Genomic DNA, 18,117 nt, shown 5'->3' with positions numbered 1-18,117 from the left:
GATGTGGATCCGGTCATTTCTATTTGCCAGGAAGAAAATTTAAATTCTAGTTGTGCCACTCTCTCCACCCCCAGACGGTGGGGAAGGAACAATGAGTTGCTGCACACTACAGCAAGACAGGGGTGGCATCAGGGGGACCCGCCACAAGATCCAGACAGGAGCTGTGTGGTTCCAACCTTCATAAAAGACACTTAGGAATCATTTTATAAAAAATGTTTTCTCCTTCTATAGGATATACACACCATTCCATTTCAGCGTGGAAAAAATACGGACCTTGTCATTGGCCACTTTTCATGGGCTTATTAGAATTTGAGCACCTGAAAACCCTTTTATTCCTTCTGAGCCCCCCTTGGATGCAGAATAAGCTCTCTCCTTTCCAATACACATCTCACTATAAGAACTGTCGCCCAACTAAATTAAAAACCCCAGTATGCACAACCATCTACCTCATCTGCACCCCCCCCCAAAAAAAAAAAAAAAACCTAACTGGTCTTCCATACTTTTTTTTTCTTATGCGCCTGCGATATTAAGCAGCTAACAACGATCTGAGAATTAAGTTACCACAATTAGGAATTAGAAGCAGGTGGCATAATAATGGTGCTTTTTTCATTTCATTTATTAGCAAAAAGAGGGCGAGGAGCTTCATTTATTTTCATCAGCCCTCAGTAAAAGCATAGCAATTTGCAACACAAAAATCATTTCAAGTACCTCAGCCTCGTGCAACCTCGTTTTCTTTTTTGCTTTAAAAGCCTTTTAAAGTTCTCCCCCACCCCACCCCGCCTTTCTGAAAGGGTGTGTGTGCACACGCATTAGGTGGAGAGGTGAGTACTGGTGGGATCAGACTATTTCTTCCCCTAAGCAGTTTGGGGGTGCATTGGAGTTGGGGGCATCGCATGCCCTGCCTCCCTTTCCCACCTCTCAATTTTCACAGGCGCTTGTTTCAGTCTTGCAAAAATTCGGTTCAGGTGCAAAGCCTCTCCAAATAAAAAGTGCACGACCTCTCTTTGCCCGGCAGCCGCGTCAGCCATCCGGGCGGCGATCCCTCCGTCCCAGGCCCCCTCTGCACCCCACTGCGGGGTCTGCACCCACCCGCCCTTCCTCTCCGCGTTTCTGGGGCTCTTTTGGGGACCCGGCGCAGCGCAGCAACTCTTGCGCGCCCTCTGGCGTCGGCATCTGGGATCGCCACAAGCGGGCCGGCTCTGTGCGGAAGTGGGAGAGGGTGCAGGGGGCCGGGGTGGCGGGGGGAACAACGGGTATAGACGGTGCGGGGGTCAACGAGGCGTTTTGCACAAGGCCCCTCCGGGCCAGGATGACCGATTTTATAGCGGACTTGGGCTGTGGCCCCTTCCACGTCTGGGGCGGCTGGCTGTGTCTGTCCCCTGGGCGCGCGGCGCGTTCGATCCTCTCCAGCGGAGGTCGCGGGGCGCGGCGAGGCTGCTCTGGTTCAGCGCCTCCTTTCTCCCCTGTCCGCCCCTTTCCTGCTCTGGCTTTCTCACCGCCCCGGGTCTCGTGGGGTTGCCCTCATAGCCGGCTTGCTCATCTTCCCCGATCCTCCTTTTCCTTCCCGCGTCCTTTATTTTAAGGCGGCGGATCCTCCCCAACCCCCACTCCCATAATTTCCACCTTGAGGGTTCCGGGATCTGTGCTCCCACCGCCCCCACGCAGTTTTCTTAGTTTCTCTTCTTTCCCTACATTTCTGTCTCTCTGTTTCTTTTCTCTCTCTTCATGTCTGTTTCTCAGCCTCCAACTTTCTATTTCTGCTTCTATTCTTCGCGCCCCTCCCCCTTCTCGCTCTCTTGTTCCCCAAGGAATTTCATAAATAAATCACTGGCCTCGGGTTTAATAATCCCGACTTCATCTCCATCTACGGTGTTGGAATTAATCCTGGTCCTGTCCAAACCCTGGTAGACGCACGCTGGTCTAGGGTCACTGACTTGTCTTACTGCAGCCCAGCTTGGCTTGGTTTGGTTTTGTTTGGTTGGTTGGTTTGCTTTGCTTTAAAAATACAAATAAGAGTTCTTTTGGAAGTCGCTGGCCTTGTGGCAGGGGTGGCATTAGGGGAGGGCGGGGATATGGTTGGAAGGTCTTGGAGTGGGGCTGGGAGGCCCCAGGAGCCAGCTGACATGAGAGCCCTTTGCAGGCTCCTGCCGGTTCTACACTGGAGATCTGGGGGGGCCTCTGCACCAGGCACAGGTGTGTTAAAGATGTATCTAGTTTCAATCCTCACTAAAGTTTTCAAAGGTGTTAGAAATTGGAAAAAAGATGAACCACTCAAATCATGAAGGGAACTCGGGTTAAAAGAACCAGTTAGCACACTTAACCTGTGAGGGGGACAGATAAAAATAAAACTCAAGGCTGGTGAGGGAGGAGAGAGGGAATGCTCAGGGAGTTCTGGGGATAAACCAGTGCAGCCCTTCTGGAGTAAAATTTGGCAGTCCATATCAAGACTCTTTAAAGTACTCACACTTTTTGATTCAGTAATCTGAAGCTCCTTGGGATCTAGAACCCACCTCCCCCCACCAAAAAAAATCTGAAATGTGAAAAATGCTTTGTGCCCAAGATGTAAATCAAACTGCCATAGATTTTAAAAAAAAAAAAAGCCACCTTAAATGTTCAACAAAAGTGGATTGTTTAAGTAAATGTGGATCTGTCACTTAATGTGCTGCCATGGGAAATCTCTTAAGAGACGCAGACGATTAAAAGCCAGGAAAAAAAGCAGGAATCAAGGCAGGATCTATAGCTCATTCACAGTGAGGCCAGACAGAGTCTAAGTTGTCCATAGAAAACATTTGCCAAAGCTTGACCCGGTGTGCTGGGAGCAAAGGGTGATTTTTTTTTTCCCCTTATCTATCTACTTCTCTCTTTATCTTCTAGTTTTCTGGAAGGAGCATGAATTTACTTTGGGAGTAGGATATAACCCCACCTTTCTGTTTCTCTTTTCAGATGGATGTGAATGCGACTAGGCTCTGGGAAGAAAATACAATCGAAGGGAATGAGGCCCATCCTTGGATGAACAGGGGCTGTAAAATACGGAAAAGTGATTAAGAGATGAGAAAGAGGGGGGAGAGGGGAGGAAAAAGCACAGGTTGGGAAGAAAAGTGGACTTAGGTTTGAATGCTGCCTTCATTCCATGACTTGGGCAAGGCTGGACTCCATGGGATGCCTGCTGCCACCTTGGCTGGTACACATGAGGTCATTTCTTCAGCGTTGCCCTGAATGTTGTGTGTCTGAGGCAGCACCACGCTCCTTCATGTTGACTAGACAGTGAGGGAGACACAGTGAACCCTCCGAGGGGAGCAAGCTACTTCCTGATTGGGTTTTAACCCAAGCCAGACCCTCAGGCACCTGGCACCTAAGCTGTTCCCTACACAGTAGCCTCATCTCTGGGCTTCACTTGTCACAAACAGGCATACATCTGGACAGGTGCTTCCCAAAGCATGCTCAGTGTCCCAGACCTGGTCCAAAATGCTGCATGTGTGCATTGAGCAACTACTTTGTGCCAGGGCTGTAAATTCCTCAGTGGCATGGAGCAGACCACGTGCAAGGTATCACTCTCCCATCTTGACTTGTCTTTCTTACACTCAATCCATCTTTCATGGGATGCTGACCCCGGGTAAAACTGGGAAGTTGGGGAAGTTTACTTCAGGTAACCTTTTATGTTCCGTGTCAGAGTTTCTCTTTTTTTTTTTTTGCCACAAAGTCACCTACAGTCCTGCCCAATAAAACATTGATCTGTGATGGAAATGTTCCCTAACTGTGTGGTCCTATGTGTGGCTACCAGCCCTATGTGGTCACTGAGCACTTGAAACATATGTAGTGCCACTGGGCAACTGAGTTTTTCCTTTTAATTAATTTTAAATTAAATAGCCCCATATGGCTAGTGAACAGCACAGCTCAATAAAAACCTGCCCTTAGTTCTGGTCTCAAACTCAAATCCATCCTTGATGTCCCTTCTGTCATTAGCATTGCAGTCTAAAGGTCACTTCAGTGGGTTTAAATTCCCACATGTGACAATGGAGCATTTCTCCCAACTCTCTGGTGACCTCCACATTGGTAGCTTGGTCCCAGCCTTTGCCGAAGTGTACATGCCGTGGACAAGAACTGGTGCTACAATCAGGTCTGTTATCCTGAGAGTGACACTTGCTAAATACTCACCAGCACACTCCTGAATGCCAGGGCCAAGACTTGTGTGCCCCTCAGAGTCTCCCTCTGGTCCGGGCTCTGCTGAGTACCTTCCTCTTGGCTTCTTTTCCCTGTGTCAGGTTGGGCTCACAATCTGGGTGCCTGTGACTTCAGGAGCCTCCATCTGTGATGGGACACTGTGTATTTGTGCCTGCCTCCTCTGCTAGACTTGGTATCTCCCAAGGGTGAAGTGCTGATACCCCAGGCCTAGGCCAGAGAAGGTATTTCCTAAGTCCTTAGGTAAATAAACACAAAAGCTTGGTGGAAGAAGAATGGGGCTGCAGGCCTAAGCCTGGGGCCCTGTGCTTGTATCTTGCTCCTGTTCTTACTCTCCTATCCTCTATGTGACATATTCCTTCTGAGGCAGTGTCCCCTCACTGTGCATTACACAGGTGTCATAATCTTCCTGTTCATATTATAAGTGGTCAAGGAAAATATAGGATTGCTTTAAAAGACCATTTAAATAAACAAATTGCTTTTGAAAGTCTGGAACATTTTGAAATCTCCTTGGCCTTTTGCTGTTTTCAGTGTGGACAGCACCAAGGTAAAAGGGAACCAAGGAGTCTCCATTCTGCCACTAAGAAAGTGAAATGGGACCAATACAGCAACAAACAAGCAAGGGAAAGTGTGTGAGCATGTGCCAGGTCCCCAGGCAGTGGCCTGCAGGACCAGCTTGTGGGATTGAGTCCCTGGATCTTCCTCTAGGGGAAGGTTCTTTCTGTGGGTTTGCAGGAAGGAGGCGCTGAGGCAAAGGTCAAGTGTTTGGATGAGAAGTTTCTTCTTCTGACATTTAAGAAAGAAGTTATCTCTTGAAAACCCACCAATATTTGTCAGTTCTTCTTCTTGACAAATGTTTTTTTCCAATCTGTTTCTTCCAAAGGCTGAGAACCATCGTGGGCATCTCGGCGTCTGTGGCCCATGCAAGTTGACTATATCACCAAGACTGCTCCAAAGGGGTTAATTGCATCTACGTACTGGAAAGCGATTCTCTAATTAAACTTTGAAATGGAATGGTAAAAACACTGGGTGACAGACTGTCTGTGGGAGGGTCCCCTGAGGTGTTCTCCGTTTATTGCTGATCATCTTCTCTGCCCAGGCTGTGCCTGCTTGCCATGGAACCTGCGCTCAGACCTCATTCTCTGGAACTCTGGATCCACTCAGTTTGTCAGACAGGTCCCCCACAGTGCTCTGCGCCCTGCCTGAACTCCACAGTTGTGCCTGGATGTCTTGGAAAACTTTCATCACTTGTTTTCGGCTCCCTGATTTTTTTATTTAAAATCAAAAGGTTATTTCTATTCTTAGAACCATGAGCTCAAAGAAATTGGAAGTGTTTGAAGTTAATTCTAGACATTTGTGAATATTGCCTAGAAAAGAGACTTAGGGCACCAGCCATACATAACACGTGTCATGGTCCTCACCTGGAAAACCACAAGTGCTTTATTCAGCTCTTCCCAGTAAGGTCCCTGCTAGAACTGGTGGATACCAGGTGTGCCAGGTGAGTCTCAAAAGTGTCCCACCAGGCAGTCCATAGGATGGATGGGCAGGCTGGGTGGATTTGTGTTACTGTCACTCTTATAACTTCAAGAGCCATCCTGTTTACTTCTCATTCATACTTTTCCATTTTGTAGCTGAGGAAAACAAAGCTCAGACTGATTAAGTGACTTCTTTTTTTGTTGATACTGGGTCTTGAACTTAGGGCTTCATACTTTAGGCAGGCATTCTACCACTTGAGCTACACCTCTAACCTTAAGTAACTCTTTGGAACTGCTCAAAGCTTGACATCCCGATCTCTTTGTCTGCTGCTCATGGAGACCTTGAGGCGATAGGGTTTATTTCCACAGGGGAAGGGGGAAATTTCCACAGAGGAGATGGCCAGGCCAGGGAAAGGCAAACAGACACTGATGGCCAGCATGGGCACAGTTGGCAGAAGTGACTTGAGACTTTTTTTTTTCATTTTTGAAGGATTCTTTTATTCATCAACAAACATTTATTGGACACCTGTCTCATGCCAGGGCGTGGAGTTCAAGAGCAGACAAGTTGGGCTTCTACAGCCTCGCACAGTGGTTCTATGAGCAAAACCAGACAAACTCAGATCTGGTCTCAGGACAGTCACTGTGGTGACAATGTGGAGGAAGGGCTACAGGTGGCTGGGGTCAGAAGCTTGGAGACCCCTCAGGATATACCTGTAAGAGGCCAGGGAGAAATCTGTCTGAGTGGACAGGGTTGAAAGCAGTTAAAACTTATTCCAGAATTACTTCTGCATGCTTTCGTCTGGATCCAAGGCACTTTACTTACATTCCCCTCTAGAATTGTCTTGATGGAACCACACTTTAATATTTTGCCCTTAGCAAGGGTTACACAGTGATATAAGAAGAGCCACCCAAGGAACATCACTGCATTTTTTATCAAATGACTATTGGGGATATAATTCATTACTCTGCTCAATGCCACTTATGCAAATGTCCCAATGACAAATGCATCCTAGGGCATGGGGCCAAGAAAAATTGGTCCTCCTGACATTCAGTTAAATCCCACCTCCAGACAATAAGGACTCCATGGCTTGCCATCCTTCCCTCTGATTCCAGCTGGTGGGAGTCAAGAGAGAGAAGTTTGGGGATTCATTTCTGTCGTGTTATGCAACAACCCTTTCCCTCCCGCTTGATCTAAGTGTACTCTTTTTGTTATAAGCTGCCCATTTGGAAAGAGAGGGTGGGGAGAGATGGAGGATGGTTAAGTCAATCAAGAAATGGCTTTAAATAGACAATAGTATTAAATAAAGTTTGCACACGTCTCTCAAACATTTCCTGAATTCTGCTTTGTGGCATACGGAGGTTCCATGAAGTGTTCATGGTGTTCCAAGCAGGGGAACAACCACAGCTGGTGTGCTTTTAATTTTCAATTCATTTCAAGTATACATTAGTAAAAATGCTGATCTGATTTATAGTACCTTTCTAATGATCACATAGGAGGGGTGGGATGGCAAGCAGGAGCTCTGGCTCTGGAACCAGACTCCCCAGGTGCAACGGAATCTGGAAATGACTCGAGCTCTTTGTGATTCATGTCTTATCCACAACATGGAACTGATGGTCATTGACCAGAAGAAACTTCTCAAGTGCTTTCCCCTTGGGAAAAGGTCTCCCACAGCACCTGACAAGGGTAGGAAGGTATATGACATGTCACCTTTGGCACAAAGTATGACAGTCAGCAGCAGGTTGTGTATTTTGTCTATGTACTGCCAAGCTATGTGCTTTATAGTTGACAACTGCTGGTCTTTGTTATGCCTTTTATCTCATAATTTTTAACATTTATTAGTGCAATTATTCAATGTTTACTTTTTATTAAGCATATGGATCAAATTTTGATTATTTCTTACAGCAATTAATTCAACTATGAGAGCATTTTTTGCCATCTACATTAATTTAAATGACATTGCAGAAGCCTCTGTTGGCACCCTGACAAGACAGTCCAATTTAAATAACACCCTATGGTCATAGAAGTTTGTGAAACGCTGCCTGAAGTTATATTTTAGTCACGTATGACCCCTGTGAGCAAGGCACAGCACCAGCCGACTTGTTCCTTGGAAACAACCCCATCCTTTCGATGAAAAATTGATCCATATTAACTTTTTTTTTAAATTATAGGTAATAGTTCTGCCCACCAATCCTGGCTTTAAACAATGCCTGTATTTGCATCATTCGTTCATTCAATAATAATTTACTGAGTCCCTCTCAGAAATGGTTAGATTCCATTCCAAACCTTGGTGACATTGATTTCTGCCTTCCATTACTTGAAGTTGTTCTATCCAATATGGAATCTGTAAGCCATGTGTGAACGTTGAGCTAGTCTGAAGTAAGACGTTCCTGACACGTTAAATACACCACAGACTTTAAGGACTTAGTAGGTAAAAGAATGTAAAATAGCTTTTAAATAATATGCATGTATTTGTCATATATTAGAATATGTAATATTTAAAATGTGGCTGGTTGCATGTTGAAATCATATATTAGGTATATTGAGTTAAATTTACTGTTAGAATTATTTTCATTTGGCTTTTCACTTTTTTTTTTTGGCTACTGGGATGTTTTAGATATCTATGTGACTCACGTTCTGTTTCTGTTGGACAGCACTGGTCTAGAAAGTCCATAGGTGTGTAATTATTTCATTACAGAACAAGAAGGAAAATGCTGTAGGTTCCTAGGCCTTCCCTCCCAGACCTGGAGCCTGACGTGAGGAGTCCTCTCTCCCCCTCCTCCCCCCTGCATGGAGGATGGAGCTTTGCCAAGGTTCCAGCTACATGTAAGGGCTCCAGATCCTAACTGAAATTGGGTTGTAAGATTAGAGTTGGAGGCCAAGAGTTGGGACTGAGCATAACCATAGTGAGACAAATGATATCATGTGGGTGTGTGAGTCAGCTGCCCTGTGTGACAAATCATCGTGGAAGCTCAGAGGCAGAACAATTTATTTCTCACGTGCACCTCTGCAGGTTGGCTGGGGTTCAGCAGACCTAGGCAGGGCTTAGCTGGGCCTGACTTCTACCTGAGGACTGAGCTCAGATCTTTTTCAAGGGTGTCCACCTTGGGGTCCAGGCTGCAGTGGCAGCAGCTATCTGGGAGAAGCTCTTTGCATAGTGGCGTAGGTGCAAGAGGCAAATCCCAGCTGTGCAAGTGTTTTCCAAACTTGAGTTCAGTTACAACTGCTAACATCTGTTAGCCAAAGCAAGTCACATGGCCTAGACCAAAATTCTAGGAAAGCTATATATAGGTATATTCTGCCTACCATGAGGTCAAAAATGCAGGTTGTAAGGACTAAATCCTACAACTGTCACACAGAGAAAAATAGTCCTCCATGGAGATGGGATTGCACATGAAGTGAAGACTTGCTACTCTATCAGTGGGGGAGGGCATGAGTAGGTGACACTGGTCACCCTATCTATAGGCGATTCCCCCACACTGAAGTCTTTCATCTCACTGTCAAAGCCTTTTCTTTCCTATTTGAAAATAAATTTGAATATTCTCCAGAGAGGCATATGTTCTCCTGCTCAACCCCGCCCAGACACTCTGGTTGGTCTTCACATTCTAGTCGCCTGCTGGCCTCTCACGACACTGAAGGTGTGGCTGGTGATGAAATGTCCACAGCTTGCTGTTGGCGGGCAGCGTCTGCCTGGGTACAGTGATCGACTCCTGGAGCTGCAGTGACAACTCACCCTGCATCTAATACTTTCAAACAACAGAAATGTATTCCCTCTTAGTTGTGGAGGCTGACAGTCCAAAAGTGAGGACTCAGCAGGGCTGGCTCTTTAGGACTCTGAGGCTGAAGCCCTTCCATGCCCCTCCCCAGCAGTCCTTGCTGTCCCTCACCTTGTGGCTGCATTGCTCCAGCTCCTTCTTTCATCTTCACATGGTCTTCAGAAAGTCTCCCTAGGCTTGTGTCGAGCACCCCTCCCCTTGCTCCTCTAAGGACACCAGTTTTAAGTCCAAGGTGAGCTCATCTTGAAATCCTCATCTTACATCTGTGAAGACCCTATTTCCAGATATGTCCTGCTCATATGTACAGAGGTTAGGACATGGATTGATCTTTTGGGGTCACGCTCTAACTTACCACAGGTGGATTCCCAGGTGGGCCATGGAGAGCCAAGCATTTTGGGTGGATGAAGGCATGAGAATGACAGACACAAGAACAGGCTGTCACCTCTCCTGGAACAAGGCCTTGGGGTGGATCTTAAAGGATGATTAAAATGGAGGGGATAGAAGGAGGGCCCCAGCAGCACAGGAAATGGAGTAAGAAAAACTACAGACATGTGCAACGCTCCAGGGGCAGCTTTGGGAGTGCTAATGAACTAGTTTGAAGTAGTTGAGTGCAAGGTGTAGTGTAAGGAAAGGGAAGGCCAGCAATGAGATGAGGATGCCAGGTTGTAGTGGTTGCCTTTTATCAGTGCTGGGGATTGAACCCAGGACCTCGTGCATGCTAGGCAAACATTCTATCACCGAACCACTTTTCTACCCCTTAGTGATTGCTCTTATACAAAGTATGTGAGCATAATTCCTCATATTCTGTTACTGTAACAAAATAACTGAGGCAGGCTAATTTTATAAGGAAAAGAGGTTTATTTATCGCACAGTCTGGGAGTTTGAAGTCATGGTGCCCATTGACTTGGATCTAGTGGGGACCTCATGGCAGATGGTGTCACTATAGCAGGAACGTGTGGGAGGAAGAGATCATATCTCAAGGCAGGAAGCCAGAGAGTGATTCAGGGATCAAGCACAGGGCTCTGTAACAGCTGTCTCTCTCAAGAACTCAGAGTTAAGGGTCTTCTTAAGAAGAGCCTTATTCCCTCACAAGGGAGGGGTCCCCCATGACCTAAGGATCTCCCTCCATCTCTTAAAGATTCCACCGCCTCTCACATCACAACACTGACCAAGCTTCCAGCATATGAACCTTTGGGTAACAACTATATCCAGACCACAGTATGCAGGAAGTGCCCAATGGTTTTTGTTTATTTTGTGTTCGAGATCCTAGATGGGGAGTGGCAAAGACAGGCTAGTTACTCACCAAACAAATCATTTTTCCTCCTGGACACATAAGTGAACTACATATACCAGGGTCCCTTGCAGCCAGGTGATATCATGTGACTGAGTTCTGACTAATGAAAAATGGGTGAAATGATGTACAGTATCCTTCAAGGTGTGGCCATGGAAACCTGCAATCCCTCACACTCTCATTTCCTTCATCCTCCTCCAAACACAGACTGTGTGGTGGGGGCTTCTGGGCCTCAGGTGGAAGAGGCTTGGTGGTTGAATGGCGCAGAGCACCCCCACCTGCCCAGTTGGGCTGTGTGTGTTGTGAGGGGAAGCCATTGAGATATGGGTGTTTATCAGAGCATTTGCCTATACTGACCTCAGCAACCACTTCCCTTCCGCTAGGGCAGAGTCCCCTGCAAACAAGGGAACCACATTAGGCACAGGTCCCTGGGCGAGGAGGACAGCAAGGGGAAGGCCTGGCTAGGGAGAAAGAGGCTCATGTCGTTCAGAAGAGGAAGTCTTCACCTGCTCCAAGGGTCAGGTGAGCTGGCCCCTAACCTTAAGTCTTGAACCTGGTGAGAGCAGACAGAAGGGTGGACTGGGGAATGGGAGTCCCAGCCTAAAGACTCTGGATGGGGTCAGAGTTCTCAGCAGCCAGAGTGGTAGCTGATGAAGGTGTGGGAACAAAAAGCAAGGGATGGAGGCTAAGGTCAAAATCTGAGTCCAGGCTGAAACAGGTGTAGATAGGAGCTGGGGAAGGAGCCAGGCCATGGACACAAACTTTATGGGAGTCCCTGCTTGCTGCCTGGCCAGGGTGGGTGTGAGGTGAGCTGGTGCACTGGAGTGCCCCATCACACAGGGCTGAAGTCACAGATACCCTCATGGAGGCAGTGGTTTCCATCCATAAGTTCACTCATTCTGTAGACACCTACCATGTGCTCAGCCCTGACCAAGGGGTGAGGAGCACCCAGGCAGCGTCTCTACATGAAAGCAGTGCTCCAACACAGGGAGGAGATAGAGTGGAGGAGGGTCTGCAAGGTGTCGCTCTAGGACCGAGGCAGGTGGCTCTGATCACAGCAGCCACCCGGAAGTGAATCTCCTCCCCCTAGTGAGTCAGAGGGTGTGCACAAGCTACCAGGCTGGGCTTTGCTCATTCGCCAGTGAATGCCTCCTTTGTCCCTCCTTCTCCAGTAAGGACAATGTTCTGGCCTGGTCCCTTTGTGTTCAAGGGCCAGTAGGCTCTTGACAGATGTTAAATGCAATAATACCCAAAGCCTATGCTTTGGTGCCCACTGGTAAGAACAAGAACACACACACACACACACACACACACACACACTCAGCCCGTGGGGTCTGGCAGATGCCATTAGCCTCTGAGTCCCTCAGAATTAGATGCAGGTGGCTAATTGTCCATGCCAGGAGGCAACTGTGGGCACAATTAGTCATGTCTCTTCCTCGACTCGGGGGTAATAATGGGTGGGGAGTGGGGGAGAGTGTGTGAGGGGCCCAGTCTCTCCTTAGCCCTAGGCTTCGATGGGCGGCTTTTGGTGAGATTATTCATCCCTTGGGCCTGGATGCACAGCAGAGGCAGGCAAGGGCAGGCAGGGAGTGGGTGGCAGCTCTTCTGAGGATCAGGGCTCTGTGCGGGCCCCTGCCACCCCCTCCCTGCCCCATCAGCACACTGACCTGACCTGGTATGATGCAAGCTTTTGGCATACATTATTGCATCCAAAGCTACACATCTGAGAGACAGGTGTCACCATCATCCATGTCACAGGTGAGGGATGGACGCACCCGCCTGCCACCAAGCCTGCAGCTTCTTTTTCACCTCTTCATGCTGCCTTTGTCCTTGCTGTCTGTCTCTTCTAGTTGGGGCAGTGCAATAACTCCCCAGGGACCAGACAATGACTGAGACAGAGCAGGCCTGGGGGAATTCCAATATAAAATTTTCTTTGGCCACTGGATTCTAAAGGTCTGCCCTGATCAAAATACCACAGGGATGGAGAGAGATACCCATGAGTTTACAGTCATTGGGGAGAGAATGGATACATGATAACCGTATATGAGAGAGATGGTGACAAGGGCTCCAGTGCTTTCTGACTTGTTGAGCACCTTTGGTGTTGCTTTCTCTGAGCCTCAGTTTCCCAGGCTGTTAAAGTAGAACATTGAGTCACAGTGATGACTCAGGCTCTATCCAGTTTTTCTGGTTGACTTCCAACAGAGCTTTGGGATTCAAGAATAGGTTACTTGGCCAGGGAAAGGGAAGCTGGGGGAGGGTGCACCAAGAATGGTGTCTGAACTGGGCATGGCAAGTAGGATTTCAACACAGGAAAGGGCAGAGAAGGAGTCACCTTGATCTAGACCAGTTTGATCCTACCAGTGGTTGCAAGCACCAGGCACCTATGGTTGCCACAGGGAATATATTGGCTGGCATATCATGGTAGCTAGCCTTCCAGGGTGGCTTCCCAATGAATCACACCTCCAGTGTTCAGACCCTTGAGAAAAAATGGCAGAAACAATGCTGTCTGACTTCTGAGGCAGAAGCACGGCAGCTTCCATGCAGTTCTTTTGGAATGCTCACTCTGTGGAAAGCCAGCAACAACGTGAGACGTCCTGTAGTCTGAGGCCTCCATGCTCTAAGGAAGTCCACCTGCCTATGTGGAGATGCTGCATGGAGAGGGATGCCTGGCCAGCAGCAGCTGGTCCAGCCAGGCTACCCCAACCAACAGACAGGCTAGTCAAGGTGTCGTCTTGCACATCCAGTGCAGCTGGTATTGGAACGCACAGCATCGAAGACCAGAAGCAAGAACCACCTAGCTGAGCTCATCACCCCACAGAACCACACAGATAATAATGCTACTATTTAGGCCATTGCATTTGAGATAACCAGAATACACATATCATGCAAAAAATCTGGGGAGGTCTAGTTTCAGGCACGAATGGATCCAGGTACTCGAATGATGTTGCCAGGTCTTGTTTTTCTCTTTTTCATGTCTTACTCTCTTCTGTGCTTGCTTCTTTCCTAAATTACCACTCTCCATGGATGTCCCCTTCTATTTCCCCTGCTTCCAGAAATATCAGTGGGCAGACTTACTCTTGTTCAGTGGTTCCAACAACACATCTCACTGGTGTGGTCACAGGATTCTTCTTGAATCTTTCCTGATACGGCCGGCAGGGAGGGGCATGGACTGAACATCTTGTACCCCTAGAGGATGAAGTGGGCAGCCCTGGCCAAGTCAAGTCTTGAGCGTGGAGGTGACACCCCCTAAAAGGGTAGCTAAGGGGACATTTATTACCAAAGAGGGGAAAATGGACAAATGGACACTGTGTAGGCACAAGTGGTTATCCAATCTTGTGACTCTCTGTAAGACACGCAACTTTCCTCAATCTGTTTCTCTTATTGTAGAAAAATTCAGAAAACAATCCTTATTCTGCCCACCTCAAGTGTAAGTACAGCACAGAGAGGAGCCTGTAAAAACTGGGGAAAAGGTGACTTTCATTACCAAAGGCCATGTGAAGATGGCTTAAAAGCTGAGGAGCGGCTCGGTGTGGTGTGCATGCCTGCAATCCCAGCTATTCAGGAGGTGGACATACAAGGATCACCAGTTCAAGGAGCCGGGTAAAGTTAGAAGTGAAGCCCCATCTCAAAAACAAAAGGGCTCAAGTGATAGAACAGTTGCCTAGAAATGTGGGAGGCCCTGGGTTCAATCCCCAGTGTAACAACCCCCTTCTAAAAAAAAAAAAAAAAAAGTTGAGCAGAGCAGGGCAGGTGTGGCTCCCCTAAGCCCAAGTCCTCTCCATAATGAGGAAAGAAACCAAATCCAAAGTTTTCCCAGAAGACAGAAGGTCGTGTCTGGCAGGAGAGATTTATCTCAGGCTCCTGAAGCCATACCTTTCTGCACACTAGCAGAGGTTAGGTCTTCTGAGGACTTTCGGATATGGATATCAGGGCTAGTCTTAGCTGAAGGAAGGGGGAAGAGACTCTGTCAGAGACGCCAGCCCCCCAGAGGTGAGGCAGAGAACTCTGTAGGAAGGAGGCCGCCTGTGCCTGCAGAGCAATCCGACACTGTACCACAAAGTCAGTCTAGTGTGTTCAGTTCACTGGAGATTCTTTTCAAAGGCTGTGAACAGATCTAAAGAATGGGGCTTTTACATTCATCAGGGACCCAGGACAAAAACACAAAGTAATATTGAAAATATGAGAAGCTGAGTGTTGGATGTCAGAAAACAGCAGTCCTTCTTCAGTGATACTGGGGAGTGGGGGTGAACTCAGGGCCTCAAGCTTGCCAGACAGATGCTCTTTCACTTCAGCCATGTCCCAAGTCCTTGTTATGTTGGTTACTTTTGAGAAAGGTCTGAAGTTTATGTTCCAGCTGGGCTAGACTGTGATCCTCCTATTTATGCTTCCCTGAGTAGCTGGGATGACAGGCAGGAACCACTGTGCCAAGCCACTGATTGAGATGGGGAATCTGTTGAAATCAGGGTGGGCCTAGAACCTTGATCTTCCTGATCTCTGCCTCCTAAGTAGCTAGGATTCCAGGCATGAGTCACCACACCCAGCCAAAACTCAGTTCTTAAGCTTCTAATTCTTCAAATCTGAGGTAAAATGTAAATGGTATGCCTTTATTCATCCATGTGACAATAAGCCCTTCAATTCATTCATTCATTCATTCATTCACCACATCATCTACCCATAGGTCTATTCACTTAGTAAACTATCCAATGGATCTATCTATACCAGAGAAAAACTCCAGTGCCTGGTAGAGAGGTAGAGAGAAATTCTCAGAGCAGGGAAATGGTTAAAATAAATCAAAATAAAACCGGAGTTGGCTGCGGTGCTTATTCTTAATGACACACAGGAAGCTATAAACCAGCCATGCTACGTAATTGACCACTGAGGATTTTTCACTCCTAGTCAGTTTGAGATGTACAAATCCGATATCATATCAGTGATTTGATTTGTTAATAATCAAATTGCAAATACCTTTTCATTTGGCTTCAAAAAGCAAACAGCCATTCGGAATAATTTTTATGGGTCTTGGAATGTAATATAAACTTAAAATATTATGTTTGCAAGTCCTATTGGCATGACCGTATTATAATTTATATTGGCCTATTTTGATGTACAGTAGCATAATGAAACTTTAAAAAATATATTCCGCAAAGCCACATCTAAGCCCAAGCCGGCAGCACAGATTAATGTAAGAACATCATGGGGATTCTTTGCATATTTTTCACAGAAATTTCTAGAGAATGTCTGTTCACCCAAACTTTAACTTAAGCAGGGTTTGCACAATCTTTCAGAGTTTTGCCTCTTTTGTTTCCTCTCCAGGCCCTCCGCCCGATGCTCCTTCTCCTGCCCCATCTCCTTCCATCCCCACCTGCCCTACTATTTCCAAAGTTCGGAATCCGTCACGCGTGCCCGTCTGCCCTCAGTTTTCTATTTCTCTTAACTGCATGCCCTTCCCCTCTTCTCTGTTTGAAGACTATCTCTTAGATATCCTTCCGCTCCTGGCTAAAATGCCATCCCTGCTGAGAACTTTCTCTGACACCCCTAGAAGTTATCACATTCCCTCCTCCACAGCAATTTAGAAAGAACTCCATTACAGCTCTTGTCACAGTATGCTACTATTGTTTGTTTCCAGTCACAAGACTGAGTTCTTTGACAGCATAACCATGATATGTTCAGTTCAAAACACCAGCACCTACCACTGCACCTAGTGCAAAATGCATGCCTTCGCTTGTTTGGGTAACAGTGCTGTGGTCGAATGGATGGATGATGGGGAGTGGATGGATGGAAGCAGGAGTGAATAGGGGATGGAGAATGGAAGGAAGGAGGAGTGGGTGGTCAGTGGATGGATGGATGGGTGTGTGGATGGATGATGGGGAGTGGATGGATGGAAGCAGGAGTGAATAGGGGATGGAGAATGGAAGGAAGGAGGAGTGGGTGGTCAGTGGATGGATGGATGGGTGTGTGGGTGGGCGGATGGATGGATCAGTGGGTGGGCGGGTAGGCAGGCGGGTGGATGGATCAGTGGGTGGGCAGACGGGTAGATGGGTAGATGGATCGGTGGGTAGATTGGTGGATGGGTGGATGGGTGGGTGGATGGATGGGTAGATGGATCAGTGGGTGGATGGGTGGATGGGTGGGTGGATGGATGGATGGTGAGTGGGTGGAAGGACTGGTGGGAGAATGGAGTGAAGGAACAGATCCCCCAGGAAGAGAATGTCTTCCCTGGAATTGGAAGCACTCAAGCACAGGTTGTACAGAGGCTTCGGGACCTAGATGGGCGGTTAGTAAAACAGTCTGTCAAGTGTTTTCCAACCAGAGAGCCCTTGATTCTACTACATTCCTGTAGGGCTATGCCTCAGCACAGACATGCAATGGGCCTACTTTACTTTAAAAGCCTTTAAAAAAAAAAAAAGGGTCAGGAAAAGCCTCACTAATAAGATAACAGTGAAACAGAGGCCTGGGGGAAGAACGTCCCGGGCATGGAGAACAGTGCCTGAGTTAGGGGCATACTGGGATGTTCAGCAGCTGGAGAATAATGATGCTGTGCAGAGGGAGAGATTAGAGACCTTCTGCCCTGTGGCCTCCCAGTTCTGTATCTCGCTTAAAAGGGTTTGTTCACTGGCATTTGAAAAACTGTCCTCCTGTATTTATTTTGTCCATGTGCTTTATAGTTTAGAATTTTGCTCTTAGCTCTTTGATTTAACTAGAATCTATTATTGTCTATGGTATGAGCTAAGGTTCTAAAATTATTTCTTAATGGGGAACCAGTTGTTCCAAGGTCATTTACTGAATAGAGCACACTCTCCATTGGCCAAAGATCCATCTGTACCATAAGCCACGTTGTCATTCGTACCAGAGCTCTTTTCTGTTCTTTCATTTCATTGATCTATTTGTCTTTATTGATATTATATTACATTAGCTTCTGTAACATTTAAGAAGTTGGATGTTTTTATTTTCCTTGGATTCTTCCGTGTTTTCTTATAGAGATGGACTTGGAAACCAGCCTATCAAATTTATAGCAATTTTGGGGGAATGTATAACTTTTAAAGGTTGCTTTGGGGAGCACTGACATAAGCTAAAAACAGTGTATTCTTAATGTTTTTCCAGGCTTTTTTATATCATTGAGAAAAGTATAGTGTTTTTCAAATCAGGGCGTGCACATTTCTTGTTCGTGTTTGTTATTGGTGCTTGGTTTTGATGAGTAGGAATTTATTCTGTTATATTTTCTAACTGGTCATTGTCATGTATAAGAAACTTGTGTGTGTGTTCCAGTTGAAATTTCTTATTATTTCAGTTCTTCTTCAGTAGGAAAGCAAATGATCATATTGCTTTGTACATAATGGAAACTTTAATTTCTTTCTTTCTAATACTTATTGTTTCTTATGATTTTTTCCTCTTATCACC

Source organism: Castor canadensis, chromosome 3 (genome assembly GCF_047511655.1).
Source record: "Castor canadensis chromosome 3, mCasCan1.hap1v2, whole genome shotgun sequence".
Taxonomy (NCBI): Eukaryota; Metazoa; Chordata; class Mammalia; order Rodentia; family Castoridae; genus Castor; species Castor canadensis.
The sequence above is the reverse complement of the archived record's forward strand: the minus strand, read 5'-3'. Positions refer to the sequence as shown.